Consider the following 18,145-nt stretch of genomic DNA (forward strand, 5'->3'; position numbering starts at 1 on the left):
GTACTTTTTTCTTTTTCTCACTCCACATCATCACTAGCTTTGAAACTGCACATTTTGACTCACAAGTAACCTTTGAAACAAGAGCTTTTAGTTTGCCTGAGCAAAGACAGACTGAGAGGCCAGAAAGGATTGTTCCAAATAAACAAGTTATCAGAGGTAAAGGTGTGAGTAAAGGACAGGAGCTACTGACACCCTGCTCATTTTGTAAAAAGAAATTTACTGCATGGCTGTGGGGTGGCAAGTCTGGCCAATGCATGTTTCTGGAGTCCTTTAAGAATCAAACACCTCCTCTCACGCATGCTCAGATGAAAAGGATGCACTTAGAAAATGTAGTTTTTAAAACATTTGGGTTGTGTGTTGTCTGCCTGCTTGTAGGCAGGCATCCGTCCCTCTGCCAGACAGTGCCTAATACACTAAAATCCAGTAAAGTCAAGATGTTTTGCTGCTTCTGGGATACCAGGATGGTTGGAAACAGTGAGATCTGGGAAGGAAAATAATTTATTTTTCTCTGTGTTTTGCTACAGTGGTCAGGAGATCTAACACCAAATATTGTTGAAGAGATGGTCAGCTCAAGGTGGTAGGTACTCAAGCCTAAATGGGGGAAGAAGACAGAGAGAGGCCAATAAAAGAGAGGTAAATATTTGTCAGCAGTACAAAGGTGTGAGTGATACTGGTGAAAACACCCAGGATGTGATGTAGACGGAAAAAAGAAATGAGAGAGAGGGAGGAACTTCTTCATGAGTATCTCAAAGAGCAGCAGAATTAGAGAAAGAGTCTACAGGCTTCAAAAGGAGAAGTCTTACATAGACCCAGAAAAGTTGGAGGGCTTGATAAGGCATCTTAATCCCTGTGGATGATTTAAGTAAATGCTATAGGTGAATTCCACATGCATCAGACACGCTTGGTCTTTACGCAGTGATTCCTTGTTGCCAGACAGGAGAATCTCCTGTTGTGTTTTTCACTAACTTCCCATGTCACTGTTTAATTTAAAAGTGAAGCCCTGTTTGAGTCCATGGTTGATGATACTGGAGTTGCTGCTCAGAGCAGACTGTTTCCCATTACACTTCCCTGAAAGCATCCCACTAGAATCCCTCCTTTTGTAATGTCAGGGTGGCAGTGGCTCAATTCAAAGGGAGCGCTGCACATAACAAAGCTAGCCTGGAAAGCTGACATAAAAAAAAACCCAGAGCCCCTGATGACTCAGGTATTAACGTACTCCATCAGAATAAGCTGTTATCTGATAAAATGTGCTCACTCCAGATACAGAAGCAAGAGCTTTTAATTTTACACAGCCTCTTTACTGGAGATTGACAGTACCAAGAAGAAACTGGGTTAAATGCAGGTACATCTGCAGCATGTCTAATGTGCTGAGGAATGACTTAGAGCCAGGAGGAGCTCTGCTACCATTGCAGACATGGAGGAATATACGCCGTATCATCTAGGAGCAATGGGAGAGATTTGGCATCCCTGCTTTATGGGCTGTCCTTGTGTTGTGACAACGTCTTGATGAGTCTATTAAGAAACTGTCCTAGACAAAGGCATTGGCCTCCACCACCCTGATCCCACCACTTTTCCTTCTTGCAGGCCCCTTCTCACACTTTGTGTGCTCTGACATGCTGCAGTGGCCCAGCTCGTTCTTATCTTTGAAGGAAAACGTAGGTGTTGTCTTCCAGGGTCAGATCAGGCACCCATCCTGCCCTGTATCTTGTCTCTAGCAAGGATACAACAGCATGTCAGGTGGTGGCCTGTGAGCGCAGAGGTGGGCCAGTCATCTGTCTTCTCTACATGGGTATGATCCTGAGCTCTGATAGTTAACATTTGGTTGACATGATAAAAATAATCTTTAAAATTGTCATATGTGTTCATTTTGAAAGCCACTGATGTTGCCCTAAAAAACTGCCATCCCATTCTGCATCTTTCTAAGCTCTTGTCTTGAAAGGTTCCTTGTGGCATTGAGCACCACGCTCCACTTACACAAGGCATGGAAATGTTTTCCCCGATATTGGCATGAAAAATTAAGTCTTAATATCCCTTCACATCACTGAAGATAAAAAGAGCAGAAACTCTCCATCTGCTTTCTCTGCAGTGTTCATTATTTTACATATTGCTTTTATATCCCTTGCTTCCTCCAAGGAGAGCTTTTCCTTGATGTTTGATTGTTCCTATCATTGTTTAATGCTGTTCTTTTAGAGACAAGATTACCCACTACACTCAGGGTTCCTGGGGGACCTGCCCCTCTAATTACATTTAATCATTATTTTCTCTCATATTCCTTACGGATCCCAATACCTTGTTCATTTTTTTAACTTGCAGTACAAGCTAAGCAAATGTTTTCTGTGAAAGTTTCTGAAAGCTAGTGGTATCAGGACCCTGCAAGCTAGGACCTTCTAAAAAACCATAACATCGCAAGAAAGGAGCCCAGATAATACTAGAGATAACCCAGCTTTTACAACAGTTGGCTACTAGTTCTGCCGTCGACCAGTAATACGCATTTCCTTACTTTTTATTGTCTCTTGCACTCTCTCGTATCTGGGAAAACGTCAAGCTACTTTGTTCTTTTTATTGTTTATTTTCTACATCAGAAAACCAACTGTTTCCCCTGTTTCTTTTCCAGGAAGACTTCGCAGAAGACTCCTGAACCAGAGTGAGTGTAGGAAAAAACACTGTCATATTTCTGTTGTTTTTCAAGAATGCCAATTTAACTCACTTATCTGAAAAAGCAGCAGTAGAAAAATTTTCCTGGCTAAAACTACTGGGGATTGGACTTGTTTACCTAGGAGACTCCTTGTAGGACTCTGTCCCACATGCATAGGAATAAGGATGTTTGTCATTTTATATCACCGGGGCACTGTAACACACTGGCAGCGCTGAGTCACACTCTCCTGCAAAGCCGACGTGGCCCTTGGCAATCAGTAAGAAGCAAAGATAACCGAAACACTACAGGCAGAAGACTTACCGTAAAAGCAGACTTTACGGACATAAGTGATAGTCGAAGAGGTAGATAGACAACACATCAAGTGAACTATGGTTGACTGACTCACAATTTCCTCACCAAACTCTGCTGGTAAAGCAATGGCCATTCTTATCTGCAGAGAACCATCGGCATGTTCAGGCTGTGAATGTGAGTTCACAAGAGCAGCCACACTGTGTACCCTGGGGAAGTTTGTTATGGTTTAAACCAGCCTTTCTTCTCAAAGTCACTAGAAATCACCCACTGAGCATCCTACAGTCTGGGGGGGAGGAGGTATCTCAGGCTGGACTGGCATTGTTACTGCCACCGTGGTGTTTAGCCACAAGATGACAGTCAGAAAAGCAAACAGCTGGAGATAACTGCATGTCTGTCACTCTTTCCTTCTGGTCCACAAATATTATGCAGCATTAGTTTATTCTACCCAAGGGGAACAGAGGGCTTTGCTGTTAATACAAAATGCAGCAGAACAGTAACAACATTTAACTTGGAGGAAACATCAATGAAGCATAAGGTAGAAAATCAAACAATTTGTTACTTTCCCTGTGTGAGCAGATAACAAGACTCTCTTCATTGTAACTGAAAAATATTAAAGGTCATGGGAGGGCACATGGCTAAGGTTACTTTGAGGGTATGGCTTTCCCCTGTGTTTCTGGCACAATTAGTCATTGTGGATTTGAATGTACCTCTCTGGTGAAAGAGAAACACAGACCTGAAGTTTTCAGCCAGATCAGTACTTCCTGGGCAAATGTCAGCTGAGGGGTAAGTCCAGCTCTACACAAATTTCATGCTAAGCAAGTGATGTAAAATTTCTTTTTAAAGTTGCTCTGAGAGATGGACTAAGATTAACCTGGCAGGACATCTCCCTGACTTGGGTGAGGACACAGCAAGATTGGAGAGCTGAACCTCACCAGCTGAGCACTGAGGTCAGTCCTGCACTGCTGGGACTTGGCTCCAGCTCAGTTTGCAGACCAGGATTGGACACATTACAGCAGCGAGCGTATCAGCCCATGATTCGTCCAAGGGAGGCATAGAAAATGGTATCCACGCTGCAGCACTCACCTTCAGCCTCAGGCTGACCCATAGGGCAGGAGAGGGGAAACTTGGTTTACCACCGAGGCTGTGGGAAGGGCTTTCCCTTCAAAAACAGTGGCTGTAGTTAGTAACCACCCACAGCTGCTCCTCCACAGAGGATTCCCTTTCTTTTTTGCTTTCCCTTCCCTTCCCATCCCCTCCCATCTGTCTCTTTGCCAGTGGAAAGTGGTTATGTAGATACTCCCAGGTCTCTTTCCAGAAAGTCAGACTACTGAAAGCAAACAATGAACATGATTAGGGCAAACTCAAACTTTCCGTCTCGCTTGTGCGTGCTTGCAGGAGCAATGGGGACACCCCCAGCCAGCTGGCAGCAGTGATGAGGCAGCGAGTCAGGAATGCCATCCTCAACCCATATGGCTGAGGACAATCGTCTGAGGCAACATTAAGTAACACAAAGCCAGAACCGCAATGGACGACAGGGCTAACATGGCATCCGTCCCTCCCGCAGCCTCTCTGATTTCATTGACTTTAGCCATGTGAGTAAATTCTGCAAACTAAGTCTTTCTGCAGCCTGGATCTACATACAACAATCAGTTTTATGTTATGCTCATGGTCTCTCACTTTATTGCAACTGTGTCATATTTTAGGGATTAGAAGACAGATGACTCCAACTAATGTGATCCCCAAGCAAAACAAACAAACAAACACCATGTTTTCCCCATGAGGAGCATGTCGAATGTGTGTCTGTGTGCCTGCAGTCTGAACACGACTGAGTCTGTTAGGGACAAAGAGATTTCTGCCAGGTAGTGGAAAAGATGCTATGAAAATATTGTGAGTGACGTCTGCAGGTTGCTGGAGGGAAAATCCCATTGGCTTCCTAACAAGCATTTAATATTTAACATGGGTTTTTTTTTCAGCTTTTGCTGTTCCAGCTTCTAATAAAGCCTGTCTGAGCTGTGCTGAGCTGATATTAATTCCAGCACCTCAGAAAGCCAAGGATGGTATTTGGAAGCATGAGAAGGCACATCTTTATTTTCTAAAGCATGTCTAGGAAAGGTATCATGGATGTAAAGAGAGAGCAGCAGTGGTGGTGATGACCACTGACACCGAAGCCAACAGTTCTGAAGTTATAGTAACATTAAACCGGTATTTTTTTCTGGTAGTGCCACATTTTCTTCTCTTTAAACTCATCATATAAACCAGTTACCTCTTGCAGGGTAAGACAAGAGATCTGATTTCATTGCAATTTTGCATGCAAAGTAGCAAACGGTGCTATTTCAGCCTATGTCAGTGTCTCCCAGGCAGTCACGCACACACGAGTGGCAATCAGCAGGCCAGGCTGAGTAGCCAGCCGCACAGGAGCATGTTAAGCTGTGCTTTCAATAAGATTTGCAATGGAAACTTTGGTGCTGCGTGAGTTGTGAGCCACAAAGACGTTGTAAAAACTGCCAGGAATATTCTGATGCAAAAAGCTTGGAATCCACAGCAGCAGTTTTCACTCTCCAGTCATTGTGCCTTTAGGGTGTTAACATGAATCAACAATAGCAGCAACAACAAAAACACCCAAACCTCCATCTGGGCGTGAAATGGCTACTTCCAAACAGGGCTGGAATGTTTTGCTTATTGGAAAACAGATGTACTCATCCTGTAAATAAAAGGGAGTCGAAGGTGCTCCCCATGCCCTCAATAAATTGTGATGTTACACAACTAGGGCTACAAGACATGCAGGCTGAGGCTGTGATTATCTCAGTGAAGAGTCTTGGACTGATCTCCACTATGTTCACACACTTCCATGTGGACTATGGATGAGTTTGGCTTTGCAGCATCAGTCCATCCAGGGCCCTGCAGGTAAGGAAGTGAGAGGGAAGTAATTGCAAGGTAGGCATCTTAAGGTCCTTATTGCGCTCCATGGCATTACTCAGTATTTCACAATCTGAAACCTGGGGACCCATGGGTGCATCCAGATGTGTGGTGGCCTGAGAAAGTGAAATTAAGCAGTGAAAGCAGGAAAACTGCAGTCACACATTTCCATTGGCCTCTGAGGGTAAAGGCTAACGAAATCCTCCCACTTCTCTCAGGTGTTCCCTTCTGCAGTGTCCAAAAGTCTGCAGAGCTAACAGCTGGCGTGAGCTCCACAACCCCACAGGATGATAGCTGTGTGTTAGAAGGTCCCACAAATAGTTGTGACCCAGGAGGTTCCATGTCTGGGTCCAAAAGCCATGACGGCCTAGCACTCATGTCCATGGTAAGGCGAGGTGGGAGAGTAGTCCCACTGGAAATGGCCACCCAGGTGTGTGATACCGGGAGCAGTACACAGGAGCAACTACTTGTGTCAGTCTTGCTGCTGGGGGCAAAGCAGTAGCAAAACACAGCCTTGAAGTGACAGAGGCATGCAGTTTACCCTGTGAGCACAACGTCCATGCACCTGAAACCAGAGCCTCAACCGTGGGATGTACAAGGGCTTGCTTGCTTATGGGTCTGTACTTTAAATGTACTGAATCTGATTATCCTTTGGGATAAACCTTTCACAGCCTGTGGTAGTGGTGCTAGTGCATATCTTTAGCCTGACGCAGCCTTTTGCCATGTTGCAAACTAAGTCTGACAGGAGGAACGAAACAGGATACTGCAACCACAATATGCAGCGTCTGGAACAAAGCAAATAATGTCCATAATGCAGGGTTGTGCGGGGAATAAAGCGTCTCCACAATTCTCTTGTATTTTCTTCCTGCTATTTATTTATGTTATGTGTGTATATATATGTATTTCTCTCTTCTGTATCCACAAATCGTTCCTTCTCTTGCAAAAAGCCTAGCCTGCTGCACCAGCAACCAGCATGGGGTCGTTACAGGTTTCAGCAGCTTTCTGTTGCCATTAGTACATCAGTGACAAGAGAAAAGCCGAAGCCAGGAGCCTGCTACCTGACAGAGGAGGGTCATGAGCCAAAGGGTAAACATGGGTCAGGTCAGACGTGTCTCTGAACGAAGCCATCGAAGAGTCCCTGTGACTCCCAGACGCCTGATTCTGGTGATAGCTGTTTGGGATTTATTGCTCCAGAGTCTGCAAAACAAATTGCACCCAACAAAAGTCTGTCAACATTGACTACTGAGGAGCAAAAAGCCATCTCCAGCCCAGCTGGGCTGACCCCGGTCTGTCTGGTGTCAGCACAGGGGCAGGCACAGAAATGAGTTAGCAGCAAGCCAGGGTGTGAACCCCTGGATTTCCACATACATGCTTTTATGCAGCCCATAGCCACGTGCTCACGTGCCTCTGCTTGTTAACACAAATGGCATTACTGCTCTTAGTTAATCAGAGCCTCCCTGTGTTTTGATACCTTTTGTTGACCGCTGCAGGACTATGGCTGAGAATTTAAGTGTGTTTAAGGCACGATCAGGCATGAGGCTGTTATTGCTTAATTGGGGCCTAACGTGTCCCTGTATTTCAGCATCTTTTGTGGCCTGATGAAGAATTACAGCCTAAAATATAAGTTTGAATAAGAAGTTACCACCCAGAGGATTGCAACGCTCAGTGTGACCGTGGCCACCTGGCACGATTTCCCCACCGCTGCGCAGCGGCTGTGGCTGAAACCCGTGCAGGAGCAGCTGCTGTCAGAGCCTGGCTGCTGCGGCTCCCCTCCCCTGCTCACCGCTGTCATGAAGGGAAGCCGTGAGGCCTCCATGGTGCCCAGGAGACCCTGCTGCTGGGTCGCATTTGTGGGACCCCTTGCACTCCAAGGCAGCGGCGCCTTGGCTGCGGGGCACCTGTGGGGACTCTCATGCCCTGGGACAGTGGTGCCGTAGCTGTGGGGCACTTGTTGGGATTCTCAAATGGCAGGGCCTTGGCAGTGGGGCCTCTCAAATGATGGTGCCTCTGACATGAGCCACTTATGGGGCGTCTCACCCCCCAAGATGGCAGTGCTAGAGCTGTGGGGTGCTTGTGGGGACTCTCAAAGGGCAGTGGCTTGGCCATGGGGCGGTTGTGGGCTTCTCAAATGGCAGCGGCTCGGCTGTGGAGCGCTTATGGGGCCTCTCACACCCCAGGTGCTGTAGCAGCGGGGTACTCGTGGGGCCTCTTAAATGGTAGCGCCTCAGCTGTGGGGTACTTGTGGGGCCTCTCAAATGGTGGCACCTCAGCCCTGGGGTACTTGTGGGGCCTCTCAAATAGCAGCGGCTTGGCTGTGGAGCGCTCACGGGGCCTCTCGCACCACAGGTGCTGTAGCAGCGGGGTACTTGTGGGGCCTCTCAAATGGCGGTGCCTCAGCCCTGGGGGTACATGTGGGGCCTCTCAAATGGCAGCAGCTTGGCTGTGGAGCGCTCACGGGGCCTCTCGCACCACAGGTGCTGTAGCAGGGGGGTACTTGTGGGGCCTCTCAAATGGCGGCGCCTCGGCCGTGGGGCACTGCGGAGCCTCTCTCCCCCCGGGACGGCGATCGCCCGCCGGGGCTCCCCTCCCCGGCCAGGGGTGGGACGGCGGCACCTCAGCCCTGCAGCCTCCCCCAGGGCGGACCCCGCTGCCGGCGGGACGGAACCGCAACCCCCGGCGCGGCCGGGCAGGGGCAGCCCCTTCCGCCGGCCGCGGCGGCTCCTCCCCCCCGGGCGGCGGGGAGAGGCGGTGCCTCGGCCCCTCCCGCCGCTGCCGCCGCCGCCGCCGCCGCCGCCCGGGCCGCTTCCTGCGCCGCGCCGCCCTGCGCGGGGGGGAGCGACGTGTCGCCGCGGAGGCGCCGCGCTAGGCCGCGCCGCCCGCCCGGCGCCGCAGGTAGGCAGCGGGGAGCTCCCTGCCCGCCCGCCCGCCCCTAGGCCGCCGGCGCAGGTGCCTCCCCGCCTCACGCCCGCGGCCGGGGGGCTCTGCCGGAGAGCCGCCAGGAAAGTTGAATTTTGCCCGGGTGCCCTTTGTCTTTGCGGCCCGGGCCCTCGGCGGGGCGAGGGCCGGGGGGCGGCCTCGGCAGTGTGGAGGAGAGGGGGCGGAGGGCATGAGGGAAGGGGCGCCAACTTCGAGGCGTGGTGGGGTGGGGGGTGCCGCCCGGTTCTCCCTTTTTTCCGCAAATTTACGTTTTGTATTTCCATGGTAACCCGCTGGTGGGAAACGGGCGGTGTCTGAAATCGGTGCCTGTGCCTGGCAGGGAGGCGTTGAGCATGTGTGGAGGTGTCAGCGTTAAGCCAGGCTTTCCTGGGCCGCCCTGAGCACCGCCGTCGCGGCCCTCCCGCATGTGGGCTCTCTCCTTGCAGGCCACCGGCGCGCAGTCCCCAAGCTCTGAGACCGGGCAGCTTTCCGTACGATGCGACGGGGAGAGATATGACGACGGCCTCCCCGAGATACTCCCAGCGTGTTCTCGCTAAGGTACGGCCGGCTCCTGGCGCGGCACTGCTGCGCTCCTCAGGCGCGGCTTTCGTAAGCCTTTGGCGCTGGCGCGGGGAAGTAACGCTTGGAGCAAGTATTTGGGCTTTTTCTCTGTAATGCTGGCGCACGACGCCCGTGTTAATGGCGACTGGGATGGACTGGGATATGGACAGCTGAAGGATTTGTTGGTTCTGAAAGCCACTGAGAATTGCGATGGTTCTTGGGTTTGCATATGATCCTAAAATTGTGTGCATAGACAAACGTCATTTCTTACCTTTCCTTACTGTAATTTTTCATAGTATGTCCTGTTGAAAGAAATACCCATATGTGTTTGTAAAATACCGACCTCTTGTACTCTCAACAAAAAACTTTCACTCTGACTTGGCCTTGGTATTTTATTGATTCTCTTTTCCTTCTCTGTTTTTCTTATATGCTCTAAATACTTAGGATTTATGTTACAGAACATCACATGATCCCAAATGTGTAAAGTACCTATTTTAAAGTACTTCAAAATATTTATTTGACTACAGATTTGCATGTATGGTTTTCTTGAGAGTTTTAAAGCACAGGTGGTGTATTGACTTTATTGCCATACCTGTAACCTATCTGATGGAGTCCTGAATGAGAAGGCAGCCCATAGACTTTCATGCAGCTGTGGCCCTGTGCCACCACAGCTGCTTTGCAGCCCTGTGAAAAAATGCTCTAACTAAAAAACCTGACTGCAGTACGTTAATTGTTGTAGTGGCTGCAGTAATTACTACTTTAGCCTGAGAGCCAGTGTGACTCCCAAACTGTAGTATAGACAAAAGCCTTGAAATCCTCTGGGCATGGGATGGTGCTTCTGTTGGGTAGGAAAACAATGCCTAAAATGAACTAATTGACAGGAGATCTACAGCTGTCTAAGCAAAAGCTGCTGTGCATCGTGTGGGCAGCCTCACCAGTGAGGTCTGAAGGCCGCATGCTGAGAAGGAGCTCTACCTCTCCTGTCACATCTGCCAGGCATAGGATCTGTCCTGGGTGTCCTTGTGTCTCCAGTACTGCCTTTTCTGTAGTAGGAGTCTGGCACATGTGTGGAGGAATTTTGCCTTCCTGTTGACAGCACAAACTTCATGGGAGGAGAAGGGGATGTACATTCCCAAGGTTGAACAGGAATATTGTTTGCCTGGGAAGTGTCAGGAGCCATAGAGAGAGTGGAGAAAGCAGACTGCAGACTTGCTCTTTGGCAGTTTGGGTGGGAAGAAGTTGGGAAATAGAAACGACACCTACACGATTCCTCTTTTGGGGCAGCAATTCTGTGTAGAAGCCACTTCTGCTTTTCTTCAGACTTTTGGGGAAATGAGGAGCTGCGAGTTTCTCCAGAAGAGTGAAGGGCTACGAACATCTTCTCATCCTTCCAGTTGGGAGGCTCAGTTTTATTTTGGTTTCTCTTTCTTTTTTTCCCTTCTTTTCTTTTTTTTTTTTTTTTTACCACTTTATTTTGTTTATTCCTTGTCTTTATTTTAAGAATGTAGCATAAAGAGAGAAAGGGTGAGCGTGAATGGATGTTCTACATATATATTTCTGGGGCATCATATGATTAAGTCCGAAGAAATACTTACCAGCACATCTAAGATTTGTCTTTGCCATATTTTTAAATTTTTGCACCCACTTCACCTAGGTGCTCTGTTTAAAAAAAAAAAAAGATCTGAGTATTCTTTTCAAAAGGTAAAGAATCCTTAATGTATTTCCCTCGTAGTAAAAAATGGCAGATCCATTTACTGATCAGATGTTCCAAAATACTTATCTTTGGATGGCGAAAAAGCTAGAATATTTCAACTATTAATCTGGTTCTTAAAAAGCAACCACTTTGGACACGGAAGGGTGTGTGTTTAAGATGGGTTATTAGAGTTAAGTGGCATATCTGGTGCTTTGCAGTATGGCAGAGAGTTCCCATCAGTTTTATGCAGTTACTGTAAGCAACGGTGTAAGACCTTCCATTTATTTTTTGGCATTCTAAGTGTAGCATAACCATACGTTTTTACATTTATAGAAATATTTATTATTCTTGTACATGGAAGCTATTTGAGGGATGAAAAGGCAGAGATGTGAATAGGGGTGATCTCTTTCTTTTGATCTTGGGTTGGGCAGGTATTAACACCACAAGAACTGTCAACAAACAGGTGATGCTGTTACTCACCAAGGTAAAGTTTGGATGGTCTCATTTGCTGAGTACTTGCCCTACAGAGTGACTTACTGCCTCCCCTTAGTGGACTGGCATCCTATTGTCAAGGCTGCTCGATAAGACTTGCTATGAGGTGTGCTGGTGCCTGCTTCTGGATAATCCCTGGTCTCAGCTCTTTGCATGATGTCAAAGCTATTAAATAGTTTTATTTCGCTCTTTCATAGCCACTTGCAGTTGTTCAGGGTTTTGGAAAGATGCAGTTCTCATGAAAAATCACATTTTTAGAAAATTAGTTTCAGATTAACAAATTGAGCCTGACCCTGCTGAAGATAGCAAGTGGAGAGCCTGCACAGGGAAACTGGCCGTTGACGCAAATTGCTGTGAGATTCGGTCAAACTCCTTTTGTAAAGTCAGGACCTTAGTGTTACCATTTTTGCTCTGACTGGTGCAGTTCTTCTGCCTTTCCTCAAAATGTCACCGCTCTGCGGTCTCTGCCTTTGACAGACTTCTAGCTGGAATGCCTGCCGGGGCTCCTTGATCTTTGTTCAGCTGCATGTACCTCTGTGGAGCTATATGAGATGCTCATATTTCACCATTTTCCAAGGGGATCATGCACACGGTAATGCTGATGCCTGAAAAAAAGAGTACAAAGAGATTTCACTCTCATCTTGTGTGATAGTGTGGGCAACTAACCACAAGGCCTTTTCTGACATACATTTTTACTGCTTTGTTAATTGTTTCTGAATGATTCTGCCACCCCTGGCATGGAAGAACTTGATGCATAATGACCTAAATAGCTGTAGGAAGGTCTGTTCCTCCAATACAGAAGCTGCCTTCCGATTTCAAATTAGTGTTCAGCATTGGGAAGTTAGGTTTCCGGATGAGAGGAAGTGCATTTGGTACAGTGGGTATATCACACATATTTCATTTAATTGTTTTATTTAGTACCTGCATAAAAATGAAATGCTACTTTTAAGATAGTTTGTCTATAGGGAGATAAACTGCTTTCCAATCTTTGACAAAATGGTTACACTTGGGTATTATTCTAAATAACTTGTGTGTACCTGCATTCAAATAACAATACATTATTCAGCGATGGGGTTTTGGGGGGTAATTTTTTTCAAAGGATCTGATTCTCATATTGAAAGAAGTGAAGCTCAACTAAAACTTCTTTTTTTTTTAAATCTACTGTTCAGGTGCCTTTAGCTGGGGAGGGCAGAAGAAACCAGTACAAGGTATAATAACATGAAAGTCAGATGCTGTTTTACCTGCTTTGTAGCCTACCCACAGTGCTTTGCAGTGGGGATGCAGCTGTTCTTTCTTTGTAGTCAGATTACTTTTTTTCTTGCCTCTTTCCCCATTTGAGGAGATCATTTTGAGATGGCATTATGAAAGAGATGATTTAAGGGAAGGGGTGGTGGCATTACTCTTTAAGCTGTTCAAGTGCTCTTGTTTTTCCACAGTCCCAATTATGCAGTTTACTAAGAAAGTAGTGCAGTCTGGCTCAGCTCAGCACCATCCAAGGAATTACAGAATATGTTGGATTGTAACAGCACACGTGGCTGAGCAGGGCTGATGAGAAATACAGACAACTCATACATAGCTTCCTTGTCAGGTTGCTTTCATCTCAGCAAGGCTGAGCTGGATGGTCATCACTCATGCTAACTTTGCAGCGCAGGTGTACCCTCAATGTGGGACCATGAGATTGGGGATACTATTAAAAGATTGCAGGATGCACTAAAATACATATGTGCTTATGAATACAAATACATGGGTATTTATTAGGCTTTCAGAAAGGCTGGGCTGATGCAGACTCCTCTCCAAGTTGTGTCTTACGAGGAGTGGCTGAGGGAACTGGGGGTGTTTAGTCTGGAGAAGAGGAGGCTGAGGGGGAGACCTCATCGCCCTCTACAGCTACCTGAAAGGAGGTTGCAGAGAGCTGGGGATGAGTCTCTTGAACCAAGTAACAAGCGATAGGACAAGAGGGAATGGCCTCAAGTTGCACCAGGGAAGGTTTAGACTGGATATCAGGAAGTATTTCTTTCCAGAAGGGGTTGTTGGGTGTTGGAATGGGCTGCCCAGGGCAGTGGTGGAGTCCCCATCCCTGGAGGGGTTTAAGAGTCGGGTTGAACCAGCACTGAGGGATCTGGTGGAGTTGGGAACTGTCAGTGTGAGGTTAATGGTTGGACTGGATGATCTTCAAGGTCTTTTCCAACCTAGATGATTCTGTGTAAGGAGGTTTGATGTTGGAGTGGTCACCAGATGTAGATGGCTTGCCATGGGGACAAGTCACAGCTCTCCTCTGAATAACCTCGTCCTCCCCCTGACAGTCATCTGCTTCCTCCTCTAAAACCCCAGTGTGGAAATAGGTATTCAGAAAGAGCTTGGGTTAGCAAAACAGCCTCCGCAGCCTTAACCTCATTCTCTGAAAGTGCTTAAACGTTTCTGCTGAAAGTTAACCTTCTTGGCTCCCCCACTGGAAGAGGGAAGTCTGTCTTGGGGCATAGGGACAAGCGAGGAAATTTCAGCCCAAGGAATTAGCTGGTTGAAAGAAATTGAAAACTTGCCTTGGTCCAGGTTGGTTCACATTGTCTTACAAAGGTGGTGTGTACTTTGCTCATACTGTGGTTTCCTTGTTACCAGGTTAATCCTGCTGATTTAGCAAAACCAGCTATGTAATTATGAGTGGGAAACCTAAACTTTTGAGGACAGAGTAAATATATTAGACCAATAACAGGCATAGTGTTAGCTGTTGAGGTCCTGGAAGGAATCCCTTGTGCATTTTTCTCTTTTAGTTATGTTTTGGGTATGCTTAATATGTATCTTCGGTATTTATCGCTTCTAGAAATGGTGAAATATTTTGCTTTAGCGTGACTTGTGGGTGGTTTCTGATGGTTTTCTATTACGAAGGGTGTTGGGTAACCAGAACAGTGCTTTAAAATGTTTGGATTTCACTCTGTTGTTGCCAGACAAAGCCATGCAAAGCAGCAGGGACTTTAGCATGCCATTCGTGTTCACAAACTTCTCCCTGCCTTACCTTTGGGATGCAGGGTGTACCTCTCAGAAAGTACCTAGTGGTGTCCAAGTGTGGCTCATCGTGGACAACATGGAATGCTTCAGGGAGAACTTGCTCAGTGTTGTGTGGTCAGTGGAAGCCCTGGGCTGTTTCCCCTGGGTGCTTGGTGTCTCTTCTCCGATGTCACTGTTTTTGAAGCCAAAATTGAGTTTGGAGAGCAGATTCTATGAATTTATGAAGGGCTGGAGCTAATAAGCTCCGTGGTCCTGGGTGCCCCTTGTAAGAGCAGCCAACTTATCCAAACTACCAATTTAAGTTGAAGGGAGGGAGAATGCAGAGAAAGGAGAAATAGGGGTTTCTTTAGTGCGTAAATTGAGACTTACTTCAGGCACCTTGCAGGTATTGTGCTGGCTTCATAAATTCTGATTTGTATTGTTAATACAAATTACAGCTTTACAAGCAGAAGTGTGCACACGTGAAATTCCCAGTAACAATTATTAACTCATGTAAAGCTGTTACCTTAAGTAGGAAATAGAAAATTCATTGATAATGCTAGTGAAAAACTGCCAAAAAATGAGGAAAAGTGAAGTTAATACCTGGGTTTAGTTTGTGAGGTTTAGTTTACACCTTCTCTATTGTTCTGTTTATATGGAGACAATACTGGATGTTTTTGTAGCGAAGACTTACCATCTGAAAAACAAAGCGCGCAAATAATGCTCAGAATATGGAAAGGCCGTTTCTGAAGAACTTTGTGCAAGTCTTAATACTTACAAAAACAAGCACGTGCTCAAGAGTTATAACCATCCTGTGCAATTACAGCTGAGTAATACACTTTGTTGTTTGTTGTGTTCTTCTAACTGCTGAAACCTCGGGTGTGAAACTCGAGTCATAGCATAGTCATCACAGACATAACTTATTAAAATTCATGTGATTAATACTAACTGTACAGATCTTCTACTTTGCTGACTATACAGCACCCAAGTATGTGGTTATTACATTTGTCATCACAGTCATTTTATTCCATCCTGTACGTTGTACAACTGTGTCATATCATAGTTGCTGAGTGTGTTATTGAACAAGAATTTTTTTAAAGAGGAAAGCTGTAAGATTGTTGAATATGAAATATTAATCTTCATGTGTTCAGACTGTAAGAATACTGTAAATTCAAATCATTGAAGCTCTTTTCATTGTTGCAGTGGCTGATCTTTTTAAATTTTTTTATGTTTAACTTCAGTGATATTAAGTCATTACAGTGACAGTGTAATTTAATGGCATTTTTTAAACTAAGGAAATTAATACGCTGTGTACAGAATAGATTTAATATATTGAAGGCATGTTGCAAATATAGCTGTAATCCTGTATTTCCATCATTATTCTTGTATCTAACCCCTAAAGTTTTTTTTTTATTGTGTTAGTTTAATACACTAGACAAGATGTGAGTAAACTATGGTGATTGCTGGAGAGAACAGTTAATCTAACCCAGTTTTAATTGTATATAATTTAAATATTGATGTCATTAAGTTACACAGTTGCATATTGTTATTGCTGCACATACACTCTTCTAAGTAAGAGGCTCAGGGGACTCACCATTTCATAATTCATTCTGCAAAGCTTGTGCAGTTAACTACATTTACCTGCATTTCACTTACATTTAAAGTTGAAGGAGTTAAAATGTTCTGCAGCAGGTTTTTTTTGTTGTTAACAATGAGCTTTTTTTTTTTGGTATGTTTAATCAGCAAATTTATATATTGTTGCATATTTGAAAATGTTGATTCAGTGGGCTGGTTATAGATTGCTTTGTCTATAAAATGTTTAGTAGTGTAGCACAAGGAATGGCTGTTCTGTTGGTGAATGAATGAAACTGTTTTTTGGTTGTGTGCAAAGCTAGCATACACAAAAGGGCTCAAGTGTAAGGGCAGGATTTTTGTCTTCATATAGACTTGTCATATATTCCTTTGTAATTTGCATTTAATTCAGGTAATTCTGTCCAGTTTTCTGTCTCTCAAGCTGTACTAACTTGGCTAATTTAAGAACTGCAGTTTGAGGAATGCCTGGTTTTGGGCAGTAGAGATGGGCTTATTCCTGTGCAAATGTGGCTGTTCATTGAGGTCAATTATCCATAAGGTCCTGACTTATGAAGCTACTAGAATAGCTGTTAACTATGAATAATTTAGTATAGCATCATATTGCGTGCCACTTAAGAAGGCCTCTGCCTGTGAATCCTTATATCTTGTTGAAATCCACTCAATAGTATGAAGGTTACTGCTTGCATTGATATTTTATTGTACTCTTTCAATTCTATTTTAAGATTTGTCAGTATACAAAGGCAATGTGAATATTTTATGGTCTTAAATCAAAGTACCTGTGCAAGAGTAGGTATAGTTTGGTTTTGAAAAGCTGAGATATTGAGCTAGTCTTCAGTGTTAAATTGTCTTTTGAATTCACTTTAAATCTTTGACTGGCATAATGCAGTTAGCATTTTCTCCACTGAGATTCATGTAGTTGAGACAATTCACTTAGAATATTCTTTTAGGCGGTACTTCATAATGGGGAAAGGAGAGAAGCTTAATGAAAGACTTGTTAGCAAGAGCACAAGATTTCAGGGCTTTCTACAAATTGTCTTAGTTGCTCATACATCTGGGTAGAGCAGACTGTGTCTCGTATTACAGAGGCTTTTTCAGGAGGAAAAACTACAAATATAGAACTTTGAAGCAGTTCCAAGTGCAGATAAATTTACTGTATGCCTTTAGGAGACTTGATCATTCTAACTTAGCACTGGATGTGTTTTTTAAGAATACTAAAACAATAGTGTTTTGTCAGTATTATAAACTAGTTTTTTCACAAAACCACTCCAGATTATTAGGGAAGAGCTTCATGGAGAAAGAGGTTGCTTTGGAAGTGTCAAGGGAAGAACATAAGAATATAAACGTGCAACAGAAGTAGTAGAGAAAAGATTTTCTTTGGGGCTTTTTGGGGAGAGAGACTGATGCTTTATGATATTTAAGGAAGGTCTGCCAGATGTCTGGAAAGGTTTTTTCCCTTTCTCTCTCTTCCAGATTTCTATTAGTACTCCCATTCTCTATCTCAACTAGTAAGCTTTTCTAGTATAAGAAAGAAGGGAATCCCCCCCCACCAAGAGAACCTGGGAGACAGATTTTCAGTCCTTGTGGAGCATTTTTAGAAAGGGTTCTGCCGGTCTGTTTTCACCCCTTTTAAAAGTCACTTTTAAAATTTGCAGTGGAAGCATGTTATCCTCCTTGTCTTGCTGCGTGGTCGGATAGAAAGGGAGAGAGGCAAGTGAACACCAGGAATGGTACCCAATGGACAAGAGTTTTGGCCAGAATTTGTCTGTTAGTCATTATGGGCCCGTTCATTGGGATGCTCTATTATAGCTGTACATACTTTAACTTGTCTTGAGAATTGTTTTGTAGGACACTTCCAACCTTGTTTAGAAAGTAGAACTTTTTCAAATTAGATTTGCTGTGATATATGTGATGCTGTTAGAAGCTGACATGGTGACGTGCAGTCATCCCTTGGTGCCTGCTTCAGTGATTGAAGATAAAATAGGCCTTTTATCTTTTTGTGCTCCTTCACAGGGTAGTAAGTAATTTAGGTGTCCCTTAAGGCTTGG

The 18,145-nt window shown here is 45.1% G+C and overlaps 1 protein-coding gene across 5 annotated transcripts in view; it reads left to right on the plus strand.

The window, feature by feature from the left end:
- Positions 1-8,670: 8,670 nt before the first annotated feature.
- The window catches only part of VPS54 (VPS54 subunit of GARP complex), a 55,041-nt gene continuing 45,566 nt past the window's right edge, over positions 8,671-18,145 (plus strand). For 3 of the 5 annotated variants that reach the window (XR_012622356.1, XM_074817301.1, XM_074817304.1), the window contains exons 1-2: positions 8,671-8,755; positions 9,226-9,337. The gene's annotated coding sequence lies outside the window, so the exon portion shown is untranslated. Of the gene's footprint in view, positions 8,756-9,078; positions 9,338-18,145 lie in introns of those variants that run through there. The other 2 variants (XM_074817303.1, XM_074817302.1) reach the window with 2 other exon arrangements.

This window comes from Strix aluco, chromosome 3, assembly GCF_031877795.1.
Source record: "Strix aluco isolate bStrAlu1 chromosome 3, bStrAlu1.hap1, whole genome shotgun sequence".
Lineage (NCBI taxonomy): Eukaryota > Metazoa > Chordata > Aves > Strigiformes > Strigidae > Strix > Strix aluco.